Here is a 19,671-nt window from a genome sequence, read left to right as displayed (position 1 = left end):
AAATTTGATTGACGAGTGATATTGTGATCTAGCACTAGCAAAGACACTGGCTGCGCATAGCTTTTAAGCCACCTTGGAAATTCTTGCTGTCTGTCTGTTGCTACAGCCAGGTTGGAAGGCAGCATGTCCCTATCTGTTTCCCCCTTATTACTTTCGACAATCCATCAGGGGAGAGCGCGAACGCAGTCCCCCACTACCACAAATTATGCAGTCGAGATTCCCACATTTGGGGAATTCGCATAGGTCAGCCCCACCGGAGTGCAATGGCCAGGCCTCGCCATGGGTGAACCACCTTCTTGATCATGGTATCTCCCCTGCCAGGTAAGTATGAGTTGTACAGCTCAGGGCAAAAGGAGTCCTTCACAGGACCATCGCCCTGACTGACGGTCCCAACAACATGCGAACCACCGAAATCAGAGTTTCTGCACTGGGTGTCCCTTCTACTTGTCCTCAACACAGAAGAAAGTTTTGTGTTGAGGCCCGATAGGGCTTGTCTTTCTACATGCAAGTGGAGAAATAAGGCTCATCATTCTAACAGGTCGTGCCACACTTCCACATCAAAGCCAACCGATAGCTACCGCCAGTGTGTGTGTGTGTGTGTGTGTGTGTGTGTGTTTTTCTTACCGCCAACAAAAGAACAGTCGAAGCAGCAGCTAGGCCAGAAACACTTTGCAACAATGACTGTTGATATGTTATTGCGTGTCTGTGTGCTACTACAGCAATAGCATACACAGAGTGGCAAATGGGGAAACTAGCACACAAATAACCCCAAACCTGACTAAAATTCCAGTTCATTTCAAAAAGCTTGTGTCCCGGCAGCATGTCAACACAGTGACAAAGCCAGGCCAGACTCACACACATATTTCTCTTAAATGCAGTGAAAAGAAAGGATTATTTTAAACACTGAAGAGAGGAGGGTGCACCGTTCCCGGAGGTACTGCAATACCGGGTCGATGCGTGGAGTGGATGGAGCAAGCCCCTGTTCCATCTCCCAAGTCCAAAAATCAATTTAATATATGGTCCCCGGGTAGGGGACGTATCAGATATTAAACTGATAAGAACAGATACTACACTTGATCTTAGCCAAAAGGCCGAGAAGCGATGCCCCTGACAGGCTAAGGCCGGCATCACATTCCCCATACAGTCCTCCTCGCCCATGGTCCCGGCAAGCGAGCGTTGCTTTTAAGTGACCGTCGGTAAAACGGAAGAGCAAACTCTTTGATGGAAGCACCTTTAAGATACATGCGTTATGTCAAGCTCTGAAAAATGAGTTCAAACCCTCAACCACCAGATTTATCTGCAGCAGACTTAAGTGAACCAAAAGACAGGAGAAGATTGGGGCCTTTTATTGGCCCACAGCCGTTCTGTAAGGCAGATGTGCCGTGACTGGGATTTCACATTGATCAGAGCAAGGGCTGCTGAATCTGAAACAAATTTGATTGACGAGTGATATTGTGATCTAGCACTAGCAAAGACACTGGCTGCGCATAGCTTTTAAGCCACCTTGGAAATTCTTGCTGTCTGTCTGTTGCTACAGCCAGGTTGGAAGGCAGCATGTCCCTATCTGTTTCCCCCTTATTACTTTCGACAATCCATCAGGGGAGAGCGCGAACGCAGTCCCCCACTACCACAAATTATGCAGTCGAGATTCCCACATTTGGGGAATTCGCATAGGTCAGCCCCACCGGAGTGCAATGGCCAGGCCTCGCCATGGGTGAACCACCTTCTTGATCATGGTATCTCCCCTGCCAGGTAAGTATGAGTTGTACAGCTCAGGGCAAAAGGAGTCCTTCACAGGACCATCGCCCTGACTGACGGTCCCAACAACATGCGAACCACCGAAATCAGAGTTTCTGCACTGGGTGTCCCTTCTACTTGTCCTCAACACAGAAGAAAGTTTTGTGTTGAGGCCCGATAGGGCTTGTCTTTCTACATGCAAGTGGAGAAATAAGGCTCATCATTCTAACAGGTCGTGCCACACTTCCACATCAAAGCCAACCGATAGCTACCGCCAGTGTGTGTGTGTGTGTGTGTGTGTGTGTGTGTTTTTCTTACCGCCAACAAAAGAACAGTCGAAGCAGCAGCTAGGCCAGAAACACTTTGCAACAATGACTGTTGATATGTTATTGCGTGTCTGTGTGCTACTACAGCAATAGCATACACAGAGTGACAAATGGGGAAACTAGCACACAAATAACCCCAAACCTGACTAAAATTCCAGTTCATTTCAAAAAGCTTGTGTCCCGGCAGCATGTCAACACAGTGACAAAGCCAGGCCAGACTCACACACATATTTCTCTTAAATGCAGTGAAAAGAAAGGATTATTTTAAACACTGAAGAGAGGAGGGTGCACCGTTCCCGGAGGTACTGCAATACCGGGTCGATGCGTGGAGTGGATGGAGCAAGCCCCTGTTCCATCTCCCAAGTCCAAAAATCAATTTAATATATGGTCCCCGGGTAGGGGACGTATCAGATATTAAACTGATAAGAACAGATACTACACTTGATCTTAGCCAAAAGGCCGAGAAGCGATGCCCCTGACAGGCTAAGGCCAGCATCACATTCCCCATACAGTCCTCCTCGCCCATGGTCCCGGCAAGCGAGCGTTGCTTTTAAGTGACCGTCAGTAAAACGGAAGAGCAAACTCTTTGATGGAAGCACCTTTAAGATACATGCGTTATGTCAAGCTCTGAAAAATGAGTTCAAACCCTCAACCACCAGATTTATCTGCAGCAGACTTAAGTGAACCAAAAGACAGGAGAAGATTGGGGCCTTTTATTGGCCCACAGCCGTTCTGTAAGGCAGATGTGCCGTGACTGGGATTTCACATTGATCAGAGCAAGGGCTGCTGAATCTGAAACAAATTTGATTGACGAGTGATATTGTGATCTAGCACTAGCAAAGACACTGGCTGCGCATAGCTTTTAAGCCACCTTGGAAATTCTTGCTGTCTGTCTGTTGCTACAGCCAGGTTGGAAGGCAGCATGTCCCTATCTGTTTCCCCCTTATTACTTTCGACAATCCATCAGGGGAGAGCGCGAACGCAGTCCCCCACTACCACAAATTATGCAGTCGAGATTCCCACATTTGGGGAATTCGCATAGGTCAGCCCCACCGGAGTGCAATGGCCAGGCCTCGCCATGGGTGAACCACCTTCTTGATCATGGTATCTCCCCTGCCAGGTAAGTATGAGTTGTACAGCTCAGGGCAAAAGGAGTCCTTCACAGGACCATCGCCCTGACTGACGGTCCCAACAACATGCGAACCACCGAAATCAGAGTTTCTGCACTGGGTGTCCCTTCTACTTGTCCTCAACACAGAAGAAAGTTTTGTGTTGAGGCCCGATAGGGCTTGTCTTTCTACATGCAAGTGGAGAAATAAGGCTCATCATTCTAACAGGTCGTGCCACACTTCCACATCAAAGCCAACCGATAGCTACCGCCAGTGTGTGTGTGTGTGTGTGTTTTTCTTACCGCCAACAAAAGAACAGTCGAAGCAGCAGCTAGGCCAGAAACACTTTGCAACAATGACTGTTGATATGTTATTGCGTGTCTGTGTGCTACTACAGCAATAGCATACACAGAGTGGCAAATGGGGAAACTAGCACACAAATAACCCCAAACCTGACTAAAATTCCAGTTCATTTCAAAAAGCTTGTGTCCCGGCAGCATGTCAACACAGTGACAAAGCCAGGCCAGACTCACACACATATTTCTCTTAAATGCAGTGAAAAGAAAGGATTATTTTAAACACTGAAGAGAGGAGGGTGCACCGTTCCCGGAGGTACTGCAATACCGGGTCGATGCGTGGAGTGGATGGAGCAAGCCCCTGTTCCATCTCCCAAGTCCAAAAATCAATTTAATATATGGTCCCCGGATAGGGGACGTATCAGATATTAAACTGATAAGAACAGATACTACACTTGATCTTAGCCAAAAGGCCGAGAAGCGATGCCCTTGACAGGCTAAGGCCGGCATCACATTCCCCATACAGTCCTCCTCGCCCATGGTCCCGGCAAGCAAGCGTTGCTTTTAAGTGACCGTCGGTAAAACGGAAGAGCAAACTCTTTGATGGAAGCACCTTTAAGATACATGCGTTATGTCAAGCTCTGAAAAATGAGTTCAAACCCTCAACCACCAGATTTATCTGCAGCAGACTTAAGTGAACCAAAAGACAGGAGAAGATTGGGGCCTTTTATTGGCCCACAGCCGTTCTGTAAGGCAGATGTGCCGTGACTGGGATTTCACATTGATCAGAGCAAGGGCTGCTGAATCTGAAACAAATTTGATTGACGAGTGATATTGTGATCTAGCACTAGCAAAGACACTGGCTGCGCATAGCTTTTAAGCCACCTTGGAAATTCTTGCTGTCTGTCTGTTGCTACAGCCAGGTTGGAAGGCAGCATGTCCCTATCTGTTTCCCCCTTATTACTTTCGACAATCCATCAGGGGAGAGCGCGAACGCAGTCCCCCACTACCACAAATTATGCAGTCGAGATTCCCACATTTGGGGAATTCGCATAGGTCAGCCCCACCGGAGTGCAATGGCCAGGCCTCGCCATGGGTGAACCACCTTCTTGATCATGGTATCTCCCCTGCCAGGTAAGTATGAGTTGTACAGCTCAGGGCAAAAGGAGTCCTTCACAGGACCATCGCCCTGACTGACGGTCCCAACAACATGCGAACCACCGAAATCAGAGTTTCTGCACTGGGTGTCCCTTCTACTTGTCCTCAACACAGAAGAAAGTTTTGTGTTGAGGCCCGATAGGGCTTGTCTTTCTACATGCAAGTGGAGAAATAAGGCTCATCATTCTAACAGGTCGTGCCACACTTCCACATCAAAGCCAACCGATAGCTACCGCCAGTGTGTGTGTGTGTGTGTGTTTTTCTTACCGCCAACAAAAGAACAGTCGAAGCAGCAGCTAGGCCAGAAACACTTTGCAACAATGACTGTTGATATGTTATTGCGTGTCTGTGTGCTACTACAGCAATAGCATACACAGAGTGGCAAATGGGGAAACTAGCACACAAATAACCCCAAACCTGACTAAAATTCCAGTTCATTTCAAAAAGCTTGTGTCCCGGCAGCATGTCAACACAGTGACAAAGCCAGGCCAGACTCACACACATATTTCTCTTAAATGCAGTGAAAAGAAAGGATTATTTTAAACACTGAAGAGAGGAGGGTGCACCGTTCCCGGAGGTACTGCAATACCGGGTCGATGCGTGGAGTGGATGGAGCAAGCCCCTGTTCCATCTCCCAAGTCCAAAAATCAATTTAATATATGGTCCCCGGGTAGGGGACGTATCAGATATTAAACTGATAAGAACAGATACTACACTTGATCTTAGCCAAAAGGCCGAGAAGCGATGCCCCTGACAGGCTAAGGCCGGCATCACATTCCCCATACAGTCCTCCTCGCCCATGGTCCCGGCAAGCGAGCGTTGCTTTTAAGTGGCCGTCGGTAAAACGGAAGAGCAAACTCTTTGATGGAAGCACCTTTAAGATACATGCGTTATGTCAAGCTCTGAAAAATGAGTTCAAACCCTCAACCACCAGATTTATCTGCAGCAGACTTAAGTGAACCAAAAGACAGGAGAAGATTGGGGCCTTTTATTGGCCCACAGCCGTTCTGTAAGGCAGATGTGCCGTGACTGGGATTTCACATTGATCAGAGCAAGGGCTGCTGAATCTGAAACAAATTTGATTGACGAGTGATATTGTGATCTAGCACTAGCAAAGACACTGGCTGCGCATAGCTTTTAAGCCACCTTGGAAATTCTTGCTGTCTGTCTGTTGCTACAGCCAGGTTGGAAGGCAGCATGTCCCTATCTGTTTCCCCCTTATTACTTTCGACAATCCATCAGGGGAGAGCGCGAACGCAGTCCCCAACTACCACAAATTATGCAGTCGAGATTCCCACATTTGGGGAATTCGCATAGGTCAGCCCCACCGGAGTGCAATGGCCAGGCCTCGCCATGGGTGAACCACCTTCTTGATCATGGTATCTCCCCTGCCAGGTAAGTATGAGTTGTACAGCTCAGGGCAAAAGGAGTCCTTCACAGGACCATCGCCCTGACTGACGGTCCCAACAACATGCGAACCACCGAAATCAGAGTTTCTGCACTGGGTGTCCCTTCTACTTGTCCTCAACACAGAAGAAAGTTTTGTGTTGAGGCCCGATAGGGCTTGTCTTTCTACATGCAAGTGGAGAAATAAGGCTCATCATTCTAACAGGTCGTGCCACACTTCCACATCAAAGCCAACCGATAGCTACCGCCAGTGTGTGTGTGTGTGTGTGTGTGTGTGTGTGTTTTTCTTACCGCCAACAAAAGAACAGTCGAAGCAGCAGCTAGGCCAGAAACACTTTGCAACAATGACTGTTGATATGTTATTGCGTGTCTGTGTGCTACTACAGCAATAGCATACACAGAGTGGCAAATGGGGGAACTGGCACACAAATAACCCCAAACCTGACTAAAATTCCAGTTCATTTCAAAAAGCTTGCGTCCCGGCAGCATGTCAACGCAGTGACAAAGCCAGGCCAGACTCACACACATATTTCTCTTAAATGCAGTGAAAAGAAAGGATTATTTTAAACACTGAAGAGAGGAGGGTGCACCGTTCCCGGAGGTACTGCAATACCGGGTCGATGCGTGGAGTGGACGGAGCAAGCCCCTGTTCCATCTCCCAAGTCCAAAAATCAATTTAATATATGGTCCCCGGGTAGGGGACGTATCAGATATTAAACTGATAAGAACAGATACTACACTTGATCTTAGCCAAAAGGCCGAGAAGCGATGCCCCTGACAGGCTAAGGCCGGCATCACATTCCCCATACAGTCCTCCTCGCCCATGGTCCCGGCAAGCGAGCGTTGCTTTTAAGTGACCGTCGGTAAAACGGAAGAGCAAACTCTTTGATGGAAGCACCTTTAAGATACATGCGTTATGTCAAGCTCTGAAAAATGAGTTCAAACCCTCAACCACCAGATTTATCTGCAGCAGACTTAAGTGAACCAAAAGACAGGAGAAGATTGGGGCCTTTTATTGGCCCACAGCCGTTCTGTAAGGCAGATGTGCCGTGACTGGGATTTCACATTGATCAGAGCAAGGGCTGCTGAATCTGAAACAAATTTGATTGACGAGTGATATTGTGATCTAGCACTAGCAAAGACACTGGCTGCGCATAGCTTTTAAGCCACCTTGGAAATTCTTGCTGTCTGTCTGTTGCTACAGCCAGGTTGGAAGGCAGCATGTCCCTATCTGTTTCCCCCTTATTACTTTCGACAATCCATCAGGGGAGAGCGCGAACGCAGTCCCCCACTACCACAAATTATGCAGTCGAGATTCCCACATTTGGGGAATTCGCATAGGTCAGCCCCACCGGAGTGCAATGGCCAGGCCTCGCCATGGGTGAACCACCTTCTTGATCATGGTATCTCCCCTGCCAGGTAAGTATGAGTTGTACAGCTCAGGGCAAAAGGAGTCCTTCACAGGACCATCGCCCTGACTGACGGTCCCAACAACATGCGAACCACCGAAATCAGAGTTTCTGCACTGGGTGTCCCTTCTACTTGTCCTCAACACAGAAGAAAGTTTTGTGTTGAGGCCCGATAGGGCTTGTCTTTCTACATGCAAGTGGAGAAATAAGGCTCATCATTCTAACAGGTCGTGCCACACTTCCACATCAAAGCCAACCGATAGCTACCGCCAGTGTGTGTGTGTGTGTGTGTTTTTCTTACCGCCAACAAAAGAACAGTCGAAGCAGCAGCTAGGCCAGAAACACTTTGCAACAATGACTGTTGATATGTTATTGCGTGTCTGTGTGCTACTACAGCAATAGCATACACAGAGTGGCAAATGGGGAAACTGGCACACAAATAACCCCAAACCTGACTAAAATTCCAGTTCATTTCAAAAAGCTTGTGTCCCGGCAGCATGTCAACGCAGTGACAAAGCCAGGCCAGACTCACACACATATTTCTCTTAAATGCAGTGAAAAGAAAGGATTATTTTAAACACTGAAGAGAGGAGGGTGCACCGTTCCCGGAGGTACTGCAATACCGGGTCGATGCGTGGAGTGGATGGAGCAAGCCCCTGTTCCATCTCCCAAGTCCAAAAATCAATTTAATATATGGTCCCCGGGTAGGGGACGTATCAGATATTAAACTGATAAGAACAGATACTACACTTGATCTTAGCCAAAAGGCCGAGAAGCGATGCCCCTGACAGGCTAAGGCCGGCATCACATTCCCCATACAGTCCTCCTCGCCCATGGTCCCGGCAAGCGAGCGTTGCTTTTAAGTGACCGTCGGTAAAACGGAAGAGCAAACTCTTTGATGGAAGCACCTTTAAGATACATGCGTTATGTCAAGCTCTGAAAAATGAGTTCAAACCCTCAACCACCAGATTTATCTGCAGCAGACTTAAGTGAACCAAAAGACAGGAGAAGATTGGGGCCTTTTATTGGCCCACAGCCGTTCTGTAAGGCAGATGTGCCGTGACTGGGATTTCACATTGATCAGAGCAAGGGCTGCTGAATCTGAAACAAATTTGATTGACGAGTGATATTGTGATCTAGCACTAGCAAAGACACTGGCTGCGCATAGCTTTTAAGCCACCTTGGAAATTCTTGCTGTCTGTCTGTTGCTACAGCCAGGTTGGAAGGCAGCATGTCCCTATCTGTTTCCCCCTTATTACTTTCGACAATCCATCAGGGGAGAGCGCGAACGCAGTCCCCCACTACCACAAATTATGCAGTCGAGATTCCCACATTTGGGGAATTCGCATAGGTCAGCCCCACCGGAGTGCAATGGCCAGGCCTCGCCATGGGTGAACCACCTTCTTGATCATGGTATCTCCCCTGCCAGGTAAGTATGAGTTGTACAGCTCAGGGCAAAAGGAGTCCTTCACAGGACCATCGCCCTGACTGACGGTCCCAACAACATGCGAACCACCGAAATCAGAGTTTCTGCACTGGGTGTCCCTTCTACTTGTCCTCAACACAGAAGAAAGTTTTGTGTTGAGGCCCGATAGGGCTTGTCTTTCTACATGCAAGTGGAGAAATAAGGCTCATCATTCTAACAGGTCGTGCCACACTTCCACATCAAAGCCAACCGATAGCTACCGCCAGTGTGTGTGTGTGTGTGTTTTTCTTACCGCCAACAAAAGAACAGTCGAAGCAGCAGCTAGGCCAGAAACACTTTGCAACAATGACTGTTGATATGTTATTGCGTGTCTGTGTGCTACTACAGCAATAGCATACACAGAGTGGCAAATGGGGGAACTGGCACACAAATAACCCCAAACCTGACTAAAATTCCAGTTCATTTCAAAAAGCTTGCGTCCCGGCAGCATGTCAACGCAGTGACAAAGCCAGGCCAGACTCACACACATATTTCTCTTAAATGCAGTGAAAAGAAAGGATTATTTTAAACACTGAAGAGAGGAGGGTGCACCGTTCCCGGAGGTACTGCAATACCGGGTCGATGCGTGGAGTGGACGGAGCAAGCCCCTGTTCCATCTCCCAAGTCCAAAAATCAATTTAATATATGGTCCCCGGGTAGGGGACGTATCAGATATTAAACTGATAAGAACAGATACTACACTTGATCTTAGCCAAAAGGCCGAGAAGCGATGCCCCTGACAGGCTAAGGCCGGCATCACATTCCCCATACAGTCCTCCTCGCCCATGGTCCCGGCAAGCGAGCGTTGCTTTTAAGTGACCGTCGGTAAAACGGAAGAGCAAACTCTTTGATGGAAGCACCTTTAAGATACATGCGTTATGTCAAGCTCTGAAAAATGAGTTCAAACCCTCAACCACCAGATTTATCTGCAGCAGACTTAAGTGAACCAAAAGACAGGAGAAGATTGGGGCCTTTTATTGGCCCACAGCCGTTCTGTAAGGCAGATGTGCCGTGACTGGGATTTCACATTGATCAGAGCAAGGGCTGCTGAATCTGAAACAAATTTGATTGACGAGTGATATTGTGATCTAGCACTAGCAAAGACACTGGCTGCGCATAGCTTTTAAGCCACCTTGGAAATTCTTGCTGTCTGTCTGTTGCTACAGCCAGGTTGGAAGGCAGCATGTCCCTATCTGTTTCCCCCTTATTACTTTCGACAATCCATCAGGGGAGAGCGCGAACGCAGTCCCCCACTACCACAAATTATGCAGTCGAGATTCCCACATTTGGGGAATTCGCATAGGTCAGCCCCACCGGAGTGCAATGGCCAGGCCTCGCCATGGGTGAACCACCTTCTTGATCATGGTATCTCCCCTGCCAGGTAAGTATGAGTTGTACAGCTCAGGGCAAAAGGAGTCCTTCACAGGACCATCGCCCTGACTGACGGTCCCAACAACATGCGAACCACCGAAATCAGAGTTTCTGCACTGGGTGTCCCTTCTACTTGTCCTCAACACAGAAGAAAGTTTTGTGTTGAGGCCCGATAGGGCTTGTCTTTCTACATGCAAGTGGAGAAATAAGGCTCATCATTCTAACAGGTCGTGCCACACTTCCACATCAAAGCCAACCGATAGCTACCGCCAGTGTGTGTGTGTGTGTGTTTTTCTTACCGCCAACAAAAGAACAGTCGAAGCAGCAGCTAGGCCAGAAACACTTTGCAACAATGACTGTTGATATGTTATTGCGTGTCTGTGTGCTACTACAGCAATAGCATACACAGAGTGGCAAATGGGGGAACTGGCACACAAATAACCCCAAACCTGACTAAAATTCCAGTTCATTTCAAAAAGCTTGCGTCCCGGCAGCATGTCAACGCAGTGACAAAGCCAGGCCAGACTCACACACATATTTCTCTTAAATGCAGTGAAAAGAAAGGATTATTTTAAACACTGAAGAGAGGAGGGTGCACCGTTCCCGGAGGTACTGCAATACCGGGTCGATGCGTGGAGTGGACGGAGCAAGCCCCTGTTCCATCTCCCAAGTCCAAAAATCAATTTAATATATGGTCCCCGGGTAGGGGACGTATCAGATATTAAACTGATAAGAACAGATACTACACTTGATCTTAGCCAAAAGGCCGAGAAGCGATGCCCCTGACAGGCTAAGGCCGGCATCACATTCCCCATACAGTCCTCCTCGCCCATGGTCCCGGCAAGCGAGCGTTGCTTTTAAGTGACCGTCGGTAAAACGGAAGAGCAAACTCTTTGATGGAAGCACCTTTAAGATACATGCGTTATGTCAAGCTCTGAAAAATGAGTTCAAACCCTCAACCACCAGATTTATCTGCAGCAGACTTAAGTGAACCAAAAGACAGGAGAAGATTGGGGCCTTTTATTGGCCCACAGCCGTTCTGTAAGGCAGATGTGCCGTGACTGGGATTTCACATTGATCAGAGCAAGGGCTGCTGAATCTGAAACAAATTTGATTGACGAGTGATATTGTGATCTAGCACTAGCAAAGACACTGGCTGCGCATAGCTTTTAAGCCACCTTGGAAATTCTTGCTGTCTGTCTGTTGCTACAGCCAGGTTGGAAGGCAGCATGTCCCTATCTGTTTCCCCCTTATTACTTTCGACAATCCATCAGGGGAGAGCGCGAACGCAGTCCCCCACTACCACAAATTATGCAGTCGAGATTCCCACATTTGGGGAATTCGCATAGGTCAGCCCCACCGGAGTGCAATGGCCAGGCCTCGCCATGGGTGAACCACCTTCTTGATCATGGTATCTCCCCTGCCAGGTAAGTATGAGTTGTACAGCTCAGGGCAAAAGGAGTCCTTCACAGGACCATCGCCCTGACTGACGGTCCCAACAACATGCGAACCACCGAAATCAGAGTTTCTGCACTGGGTGTCCCTTCTACTTGTCCTCAACACAGAAGAAAGTTTTGTGTTGAGGCCCGATAGGGCTTGTCTTTCTACATGCAAGTGGAGAAATAAGGCTCATCATTCTAACAGGTCGTGCCACACTTCCACATCAAAGCCAACCGATAGCTACCGCCAGTGTGTGTGTGTGTGTGTTTTTCTTACCGCCAACAAAAGAACAGTCGAAGCAGCAGCTAGGCCAGAAACACTTTGCAACAATGACTGTTGATATGTTATTGCGTGTCTGTGTGCTACTACAGCAATAGCATACACAGAGTGGCAAATGGGGGAACTGGCACACAAATAACCCCAAACCTGACTAAAATTCCAGTTCATTTCAAAAAGCTTGCGTCCCGGCAGCATGTCAACGCAGTGACAAAGCCAGGCCAGACTCACACACATATTTCTCTTAAATGCAGTGAAAAGAAAGGATTATTTTAAACACTGAAGAGAGGAGGGTGCACCGTTCCCGGAGGTACTGCAATACCGGGTCGATGCGTGGAGTGGACGGAGCAAGCCCCTGTTCCATCTCCCAAGTCCAAAAATCAATTTAATATATGGTCCCCGGGTAGGGGACGTATCAGATATTAAACTGATAAGAACAGATACTACACTTGATCTTAGCCAAAAGGCCGAGAAGCGATGCCCCTGACAGGCTAAGGCCGGCATCACATTCCCCATACAGTCCTCCTCGCCCATGGTCCCGGCAAGCGAGCGTTGCTTTTAAGTGACCGTCGGTAAAACGGAAGAGCAAACTCTTTGATGGAAGCACCTTTAAGATACATGCGTTATGTCAAGCTCTGAAAAATGAGTTCAAACCCTCAACCACCAGATTTATCTGCAGCAGACTTAAGTGAACCAAAAGACAGGAGAAGATTGGGGCCTTTTATTGGCCCACAGCCGTTCTGTAAGGCAGATGTGCCGTGACTGGGATTTCACATTGATCAGAGCAAGGGCTGCTGAATCTGAAACAAATTTGATTGACGAGTGATATTGTGATCTAGCACTAGCAAAGACACTGGCTGCGCATAGCTTTTAAGCCACCTTGGAAATTCTTGCTGTCTGTCTGTTGCTACAGCCAGGTTGGAAGGCAGCATGTCCCTATCTGTTTCCCCCTTATTACTTTCGACAATCCATCAGGGGAGAGCGCGAACGCAGTCCCCCACTACCACAAATTATGCAGTCGAGATTCCCACATTTGGGGAATTCGCATAGGTCAGCCCCACCGGAGTGCAATGGCCAGGCCTCGCCATGGGTGAACCACCTTCTTGATCATGGTATCTCCCCTGCCAGGTAAGTATGAGTTGTACAGCTCAGGGCAAAAGGAGTCCTTCACAGGACCATCGCCCTGACTGACGGTCCCAACAACATGCGAACCACCGAAATCAGAGTTTCTGCACTGGGTGTCCCTTCTACTTGTCCTCAACACAGAAGAAAGTTTTGTGTTGAGGCCCGATAGGGCTTGTCTTTCTACATGCAAGTGGAGAAATAAGGCTCATCATTCTAACAGGTCGTGCCACACTTCCACATCAAAGCCAACCGATAGCTACCGCCAGTGTGTGTGTGTGTGTGTGTTTTTCTTACCGCCAACAAAAGAACAGTCGAAGCAGCAGCTAGGCCAGAAACACTTTGCAACAATGACTGTTGATATGTTATTGCGTGTCTGTGTGCTACTACAGCAATAGCATACACAGAGTGGCAAATGGGGGAACTGGCACACAAATAACCCCAAACCTGACTAAAATTCCAGTTCATTTCAAAAAGCTTGTGTCCCGGGAGCATGTCAACGCAGTGACAAAGCCAGGCCAGACTCACACACATATTTCTCTTAAATGCAGCGAAAAGAAAGGATTATTTTAAACACTGAAGAGAGGAGGGTGCACCGTTCCCGGAGGTACTGCAATACCGGGTCGATGCGTGGAGTGGACGGAGCAAGCCCCTGTTCCATCTCCCAAGTCCAAAAATCAATTTAATATATGGTCCCCGGGTAGGGGACGTATCAGATATTAAACTGATAAGAACAGATACTACACTTGATCTTAGCCAAAAGGCCGAGAAGCGATGCCCCTGACAGGCTAAGGCCGGCATCACATTCCCCATACAGTCCTCCTCGCCCATGGTCCCGGCAAGCGAGCGTTGCTTTTAAGTGACCGTCGGTAAAACGGAAGAGCAAACTCTTTGATGGAAGCACCTTTAAGATACATGCGTTATGTCAAGCTCTGAAAAATGAGTTCAAACCCTCAACCACCAGATTTATCTGCAGCAGATTTAAGTGAACCAAAAGACAGGAGAAGATTGGGGCCTTTTATTGGCCCACAGCCGTTCTGTAAGGCAGATGTGCCGTGACTGAGATTTCACATTGATCAGAGCAAGGGCTGCTGAATCTGAAACAAATTTGATTGACGAGTGATATTGTGATCTAGCACTAGCAAAGACACTGGCTGCGCATAGCTTTTAAGCCACCTTGGAAATTCTTGCTGTCTGTCTGTTGCTACAGCCAGGTTGGAAGGCAGCATGTGCCTATCTGTTTCCCCCTTATTACTTTCGACAATCCATCAGGGGAGAGCGCGAACGCAGTCCCCCACTACCACAAATTATGCAGTCGAGATTCCCACATTTGGGGAATTCGCATAGGTCAGCCCCACCGGAGTGCAATGGCCAGGCCTCGCCATGGGTGAACCACCTTCTTGATCATGGTATCTCCCCTGCCAGGTAAGTATGAGTTGTACAGCTCAGGGCAAAAGGAGTCCTTCACAGGACCATCGCCCTGACTGACGGTCCCAACAACATGCGAACCACCGAAATCAGAGTTTCTGCACTGGGTGTCCCTTCTACTTGTCCTCAACACAGAAGAAAGTTTTGTGTTGAGGCCCGATAGGGCTTGTCTTTCTACATGCAAGTGGAGAAATAAGGCTCATCATTCTAACAGGTCGTGCCACACTTCCACATCAAAGCCAACCGATAGCTACCGCCAGTGTGTGTGTGTGTGTGTGTTTTTCTTACCGCCAACAAAAGAACAGTCGAAGCAGCAGCTAGGCCAGAAACACTTTGCAACAATGACTGTTGATATGTTATTGCGTGTCTGTGTGCTACTACAGCAATAGCATACACAGAGTGGCAAATGGGGGAACTGGCACACAAATAACCCCAAACCTGACTAAAATTCCAGTTCATTTCAAAAAGCTTGCGTCCCGGCAGCATGTCAACGCAGTGACAAAGCCAGGCCAGACTCACACACATATTTCTCTTAAATGCAGTGAAAATAAAGGATTATTTTAAACACTGAAGAGAGGAGGGTGCACCGTTCCCGGAGGTACTGCAATACCGGGTCGATGCGTGGAGTGGACGGAGCAAGCCCCTGTTCCATCTCCCAAGTCCAAAAATCAATTTAATATATGGTCCCCGGGTAGGGGACGTATCAGATATTAAACTGATAAGAACAGATTTTTTTTTTTTCTTTTGAAAAGTTTTATTGACACTTTTTTCACTTTATGTTTCATCACATTTCACATCACACATTTGTTTTCTTTGTTGTTGTTGTGTTTTCCTTGTTGTTCATTTTTTTTACAGTTTTACAGGGTACACATCCTATCTTTTCTGTTTTTTTAAAAAACAAACATTGATACTATGTAAGATACATCATAAAATGTTTTAGGGTGTAAAAACAGTGTCTTCATTTAAAACAATTAAAAGGAGAGCATTTGTTAAGAAACGTTTTTCTTTAAAAGTCAACTGTTGTGCAGGAGTGCAGTGAGCCCCTATCAAGATTAACTCATCCTGTTCTCCCAAACAGATGTGGTCTCTCGGGATCCTGTCCTGGTGCTCAGAGGAGATCCTCACCCTGCATCTCCTTCCCACCTGCCTCTCCCGGAGAGTCAGGCCGCTGCTGCTTTGAACTTTTCCCGTATGGCTCCGGCTCCTTCATCCGAATGGGCACAGAGGCGATTCTTCTTTGTGGCTGTGTCCTAGGCCCGCCGCCTGCAGCGACGGCCATACTGACCGTCGCTGCTGCCATCCGGATCACTGCCACGGGGGGGATCTGCTTGTGCTTTCTTACCAGCAAGTTCCTGGAGGTCCATGTGGCGTCTTTGATGGCGGCTAGAGTGAGCCATTGTTTTGCAAAGTCCTTTGGTGTTTGTTGACTTTGGCTCACTCCATACAGTACCAGCTGTGCTGTAAGGACCTCCCTTGCTGGTAAGCACGGGAATTGCAAGGAGCCGGCCAGTGCCCACTGTTCTACAGCAGCGCTGCACTCCCAGAGCAGGTGCCTCACCGACTCAGGCGCGCCACAACCAGGTCGGGGGCAGGTTGGGGACGTCGACATGCCCCGGGAGTGCATCACGGACCTGACTGGGAGGATCTCGTGAGCCACCATCCATGACAGGTCCCGGAGTCTGTTTGGAAGAACAGGATGGTTCACATTTTTCCAAACTGTGGAGGGCTCGCCGAGTGCAAGCCCGCGCACTGGGCTCACTGGTTCTCGCTCCTGCACAACAGAGATTACAGATTGTATGTTAGTTAAAATATGCAGCTCCTGTTTTTCAAGGTTAAAATGTTTTAAAAACTTCTGAATAAAATGATACGATTGCGGCAGATAAAAGGACACTGGAACTTTAAGATCAGTTTTTAAGAGTTTCAGTTTCCTGAGGTAGGACCCCATCCAGAACCGGGCCATTGCTGCTGTCTTTGGGTTTCTGGATGGGGCTGTGGCAGCTGCGAGTCCGATTGTGGCGTATCTTGCTCCCAGGATTAAAAACAGGTCTGGCACTCCTTTTCCTCCTTTCTCCTTGGTTTTCCTCATTGTGTCCCTTCTCAGGCGCTCCCACTTAGACCCCCACATGAAATAAAAGATGGCTCGTTCCAGGTCTAAGATCACATTTCTGGGGGGGGTAAAAACAGAAGTGAGCATTAAAAGCAAGGGTAAAATCACAGCTTTGATGATTAAAACCTTTCCTTCCATTGTCATTTCCCTTAGTCTCCAGTACCCCAGTCGTTGTTTTACTTTCCCTATCTTGTCCTGCCAATTTGTTTCCCCTCCACCCTCCTTATTAAATTTGACCCCAAGTATTTTTAAGTCAGTCTGTGTCACAGTTAGGGGGAGTCCCGTCTTTTCAGTCACTGTCCATGGTCCGTAAAATTGGGCTTGGGTCTTCAGTCTGTTTAATTTTGATCCTGAGGCCAGTCCGAACCAGTCAGTCAAGTCCAGTGTCCTGTTTACGGATAAAAGGTCAGTGCATAAAATGTTGATGTCGTCCATGTATAAAACACACTTGCTGGTCATTCCCCCGCTCCCCGGTACTACCACCCCATTGATTCGTTGGTCCCTTCTCAAGACCTGTGCCAATGGTTCAATGCATGTGATGTAGAGGAGGGCAGATAACGGACAACCCTGACGGACACCGCAGTTAATATCGACTGCTTTTGTCAGATGCCCATTAACTATGAATTTGCTGGTGATTCCCCGGTACAGCAGTCCCACCCAAGCTATAAACCTCTCAGGGAACCCCATTTTTTGCAGTACCTGGAAAAGGTACTGGTGCGAGACCCTATCAAAAGCTTTCTCAAAGTCTAAATTTAGGACTACTAGCCTAATGTTTCTGTCTCTCGCAAAACAGATGGTGTCTCGGATCAGTAGGAGGCTGTCCGTGATCTTTCTCCCCGGGATGGCACAGGTTTGATCCGGGTGAATCAGCCCCTCTAAAAACACAGTCATGCGAGATGCTAAAAGTTTGCTAAAAAGTTTACAATCAAAGTTTAAAAGAGTGATAGGTCTCCAGTTTCTTAGGTCTGTCTTGTCGTTGTCCTTGAAAAGTAAAGTCACTATCCCTCTTCTAAAACTGTCGGGGAGTCTGTCAAGTTTTTCTAAGTCCATAAAAACAACAAAAAGGTCAGGTGCTAAAATGTCCCAGAAAGTCAAATAAAATTCTAAGGGAAGCCCATCGTCTCCTGGGGACTTCCCTTTTTTGAAACTCTTAATGCAGTTGAAAATTTCTAAAAGGGTAAAATCTTGGGATAAAAGCACACTGTCATTTATTTTGTGTTCAATGAACTTTAAAACTTCTCTCATTGTGTCTGTTTTTATAGGTTTTTCTTTGTATAATTCTTTATAAAATTTAACTATGGTATCATTAATTTCATCTGTTGTTTCGGCTGTGCACTGATTGTCTTTTTTCAGTTTAAAAATGGTTTTATCTTTATCTAAAATTCTTTTAAAAAAGTACCTAGTGCACTTCTCTCCTTCTTCTATTTCTTTTTCTTTGCTTCTTAAAATGACACCCTTACTTTTAATTTCTGCTAAAACCGACATCTCTTCTTTTATTTGCTTTATTTCTTCATTAAAATCCAGACCCTCTAGGTTTAGTTTAAAATATCGTTGAAGTCGTTTTTGCAGTCCCAGCATGCGTCTGTCGTCCCTACCTTTCTTTCTCTTACCTGCCTGCCTGAAAAAGGTCTGGGTCCTTCCCTTCACCATTTCCCACCAGTGTGCACGTGAGACGTATAGGTCTTGAAGGGTCTGCCAGTCTTGGTACTGCTCCCTGTACTGCCTAACTAACTCCCTATCTTCTAAAAGGGAGCAGTTGAGTTTCCACAGACCCTTCCCAGCCGTCACACCTGAAGTTAGTGATAGGGTGCAAGAAAGTATAGTGTGATCAGAGAAGAAAACAGGAGTTACTCTAGCATCGGTTGGTGGGAAATCCCGTGATAAAATATAGTCTATGCGAGAGGCTTTGGTGCCGTCACCACTGAACCAGGTGAAGCCCTCCTCTCTGGGATGCATGACTTTAAAACAGTCCAGTAGTTTAAAATCCTTACATAGGGCCCCAAATAAAACTGATGTTTTATCAACTTTGAAATCTTCCCCTGCTCCCCTCCTGTCTTTCTTGTTTAGAACACAATTAAAATCCCCTCCTACAACTAATGGTTCCCTGCCTAGCATGTGGGACTGCAAGTCTTTTAAAAGGTCATACCTGTCATTTTTTTCATTAAAACCATAGGTATTTAAAACCTTAAAATCTCTTCCCATAAAAGTCAGGTGTGCTAAAAGTGCCCTACCGTCTCTCACCACAGTGCTGCCCTTCACCAAGATCAGAGGGTTTTTAATTAAAATTGCCACGCCATCATTTTTGTTGTGGTTTGATCCACTCCACACGGATCCATGTGGCCACAACTCCTCCCAATCCCTGTAGTTTTTTAAAAACGGTAGACCACATTCTTGTATTAAAAACACATCTGACTTAAAAGAGTTTAGGTAGGATAAAACAGATTGCGCTCTAACTTTAGACTTCACACTTCTCACATTGATGGTAGAGAAGGTGAGGGTCATAAGTATGGTTAAAAACAACAGGTAAGACATTTTAAAAGACTAGTATTTAGAAGCAGTCGTCATACTTCTTGTGAAATTTGCTCTTCCTTCACCCCTATGGGGGAGGGGTGAGGGGTTTGAGCCATTTTCCCCGGTCGGACTCTAGGTGGTGGCCTTTCTTGCAATCTTTTGTTGAATTTCGAGTCCTTAGGGGTTGATTGTAGGGCTATATTTAGGAAAGAGAGCTCATTTGGAGAATCGGAGGGGAAGACTCTGGGCTCCTCCACAGATGAACTGTCTGAGGAGTCCCCAGCTCTTCCCCTCTTTCCGGAGACTACTGGAGCCTCCGGGGACAATTCTGATAAAGGCCTCTTAGCCTGTTGGGCCGGGGGGAGGGAGGCTTCTTCGCTATCACTCTCATTCTCATTCTCACGATCACTCTCACACTCACTCCCATTCTCAAACTCACTCCCAATCTTACTTTCACCCTCAGAATGAGGTGTAGCTCCACCTTCTGCCTGTACTGCAGCCTCTTCTTC

General features: G+C 47.3%; 21 non-coding genes and 1 pseudogene across 21 annotated transcripts; all 22 read right to left on the bottom strand.

Moving 5' to 3' along the window:
* Positions 1-165: 165 nt before the first annotated feature.
* LOC136177749 (U1 spliceosomal RNA) lies at positions 166-329 on the bottom strand. Its single transcript, XR_010665242.1, has one exon. It is a non-coding gene; the product is annotated as a U1 spliceosomal RNA (small nuclear RNA).
* Positions 330-912: 583 nt separating this feature from the next.
* On the bottom strand, positions 913-1,103 carry LOC136177815 (U2 spliceosomal RNA). Its single transcript, XR_010665308.1, has one exon. It is a non-coding gene; the product is annotated as a U2 spliceosomal RNA (small nuclear RNA).
* A 493-nt stretch (positions 1,104-1,596) lies between these two features.
* Positions 1,597-1,760, bottom strand: LOC136177748 (U1 spliceosomal RNA). The gene has a single exon (XR_010665241.1). It is a non-coding gene; the product is annotated as a U1 spliceosomal RNA (small nuclear RNA).
* A 583-nt stretch (positions 1,761-2,343) lies between these two features.
* LOC136177814 (U2 spliceosomal RNA) lies at positions 2,344-2,534 on the bottom strand. Its single transcript, XR_010665307.1, has one exon. It is a non-coding gene; the product is annotated as a U2 spliceosomal RNA (small nuclear RNA).
* A 493-nt stretch (positions 2,535-3,027) lies between these two features.
* On the bottom strand, positions 3,028-3,191 carry LOC136177747 (U1 spliceosomal RNA). The gene has a single exon (XR_010665240.1). It is a non-coding gene; the product is annotated as a U1 spliceosomal RNA (small nuclear RNA).
* Positions 3,192-3,762: 571 nt separating this feature from the next.
* On the bottom strand, positions 3,763-3,953 carry LOC136177799 (U2 spliceosomal RNA). Its single transcript, XR_010665292.1, has one exon. It is a non-coding gene; the product is annotated as a U2 spliceosomal RNA (small nuclear RNA).
* Positions 3,954-4,446: 493 nt separating this feature from the next.
* Positions 4,447-4,610, bottom strand: LOC136177746 (U1 spliceosomal RNA). The gene has a single exon (XR_010665239.1). It is a non-coding gene; the product is annotated as a U1 spliceosomal RNA (small nuclear RNA).
* A 571-nt stretch (positions 4,611-5,181) lies between these two features.
* Positions 5,182-5,372, bottom strand: LOC136177813 (U2 spliceosomal RNA). Its single transcript, XR_010665306.1, has one exon. It is a non-coding gene; the product is annotated as a U2 spliceosomal RNA (small nuclear RNA).
* Positions 5,373-5,865: 493 nt separating this feature from the next.
* LOC136177774 (U1 spliceosomal RNA) lies at positions 5,866-6,029 on the bottom strand. Its single transcript, XR_010665267.1, has one exon. It is a non-coding gene; the product is annotated as a U1 spliceosomal RNA (small nuclear RNA).
* Positions 6,030-6,612: 583 nt separating this feature from the next.
* LOC136177888 (U2 spliceosomal RNA) lies at positions 6,613-6,803 on the bottom strand. The gene has a single exon (XR_010665382.1). It is a non-coding gene; the product is annotated as a U2 spliceosomal RNA (small nuclear RNA).
* A 493-nt stretch (positions 6,804-7,296) lies between these two features.
* Positions 7,297-7,460, bottom strand: LOC136177745 (U1 spliceosomal RNA). Its single transcript, XR_010665238.1, has one exon. It is a non-coding gene; the product is annotated as a U1 spliceosomal RNA (small nuclear RNA).
* Positions 7,461-8,031: 571 nt separating this feature from the next.
* LOC136177812 (U2 spliceosomal RNA) lies at positions 8,032-8,222 on the bottom strand. The gene has a single exon (XR_010665305.1). It is a non-coding gene; the product is annotated as a U2 spliceosomal RNA (small nuclear RNA).
* Positions 8,223-8,715: 493 nt separating this feature from the next.
* Positions 8,716-8,879, bottom strand: LOC136177744 (U1 spliceosomal RNA). Its single transcript, XR_010665237.1, has one exon. It is a non-coding gene; the product is annotated as a U1 spliceosomal RNA (small nuclear RNA).
* A 569-nt stretch (positions 8,880-9,448) lies between these two features.
* Positions 9,449-9,639, bottom strand: LOC136177887 (U2 spliceosomal RNA). Its single transcript, XR_010665381.1, has one exon. It is a non-coding gene; the product is annotated as a U2 spliceosomal RNA (small nuclear RNA).
* Positions 9,640-10,132: 493 nt separating this feature from the next.
* Positions 10,133-10,296, bottom strand: LOC114919112 (U1 spliceosomal RNA). Its single transcript, XR_003807597.1, has one exon. It is a non-coding gene; the product is annotated as a U1 spliceosomal RNA (small nuclear RNA).
* Positions 10,297-10,865: 569 nt separating this feature from the next.
* LOC114919107 (U2 spliceosomal RNA) lies at positions 10,866-11,056 on the bottom strand. Its single transcript, XR_003807594.1, has one exon. It is a non-coding gene; the product is annotated as a U2 spliceosomal RNA (small nuclear RNA).
* A 493-nt stretch (positions 11,057-11,549) lies between these two features.
* LOC114919213 (U1 spliceosomal RNA) lies at positions 11,550-11,713 on the bottom strand. The gene has a single exon (XR_003807680.1). It is a non-coding gene; the product is annotated as a U1 spliceosomal RNA (small nuclear RNA).
* Positions 11,714-12,282: 569 nt separating this feature from the next.
* LOC114919106 (U2 spliceosomal RNA) lies at positions 12,283-12,473 on the bottom strand. Its single transcript, XR_003807677.1, has one exon. It is a non-coding gene; the product is annotated as a U2 spliceosomal RNA (small nuclear RNA).
* Positions 12,474-12,966: 493 nt separating this feature from the next.
* Positions 12,967-13,130, bottom strand: LOC114919212 (U1 spliceosomal RNA). Its single transcript, XR_003807595.1, has one exon. It is a non-coding gene; the product is annotated as a U1 spliceosomal RNA (small nuclear RNA).
* Positions 13,131-13,701: 571 nt separating this feature from the next.
* LOC114917732 (U2 spliceosomal RNA) lies at positions 13,702-13,892 on the bottom strand. Its single transcript, XR_003807592.1, has one exon. It is a non-coding gene; the product is annotated as a U2 spliceosomal RNA (small nuclear RNA).
* Positions 13,893-14,385: 493 nt separating this feature from the next.
* LOC114917726 (U1 spliceosomal RNA) lies at positions 14,386-14,549 on the bottom strand. Its single transcript, XR_003806388.1, has one exon. It is a non-coding gene; the product is annotated as a U1 spliceosomal RNA (small nuclear RNA).
* A 571-nt stretch (positions 14,550-15,120) lies between these two features.
* LOC114917744 (U2 spliceosomal RNA) lies at positions 15,121-15,300 on the bottom strand (annotated as a pseudogene).
* Positions 15,301-19,671: the final 4,371 nt, after the last annotated feature.

This window comes from Labrus bergylta, chromosome 23 (genome assembly GCF_963930695.1).
Source record: "Labrus bergylta chromosome 23, fLabBer1.1, whole genome shotgun sequence".
Classification (NCBI taxonomy): domain Eukaryota; kingdom Metazoa; phylum Chordata; class Actinopteri; order Labriformes; family Labridae; genus Labrus; species Labrus bergylta.
The sequence above is the reverse complement of the archived record's forward strand: the minus strand, read 5'-3'. Positions and strand labels throughout refer to the sequence as shown.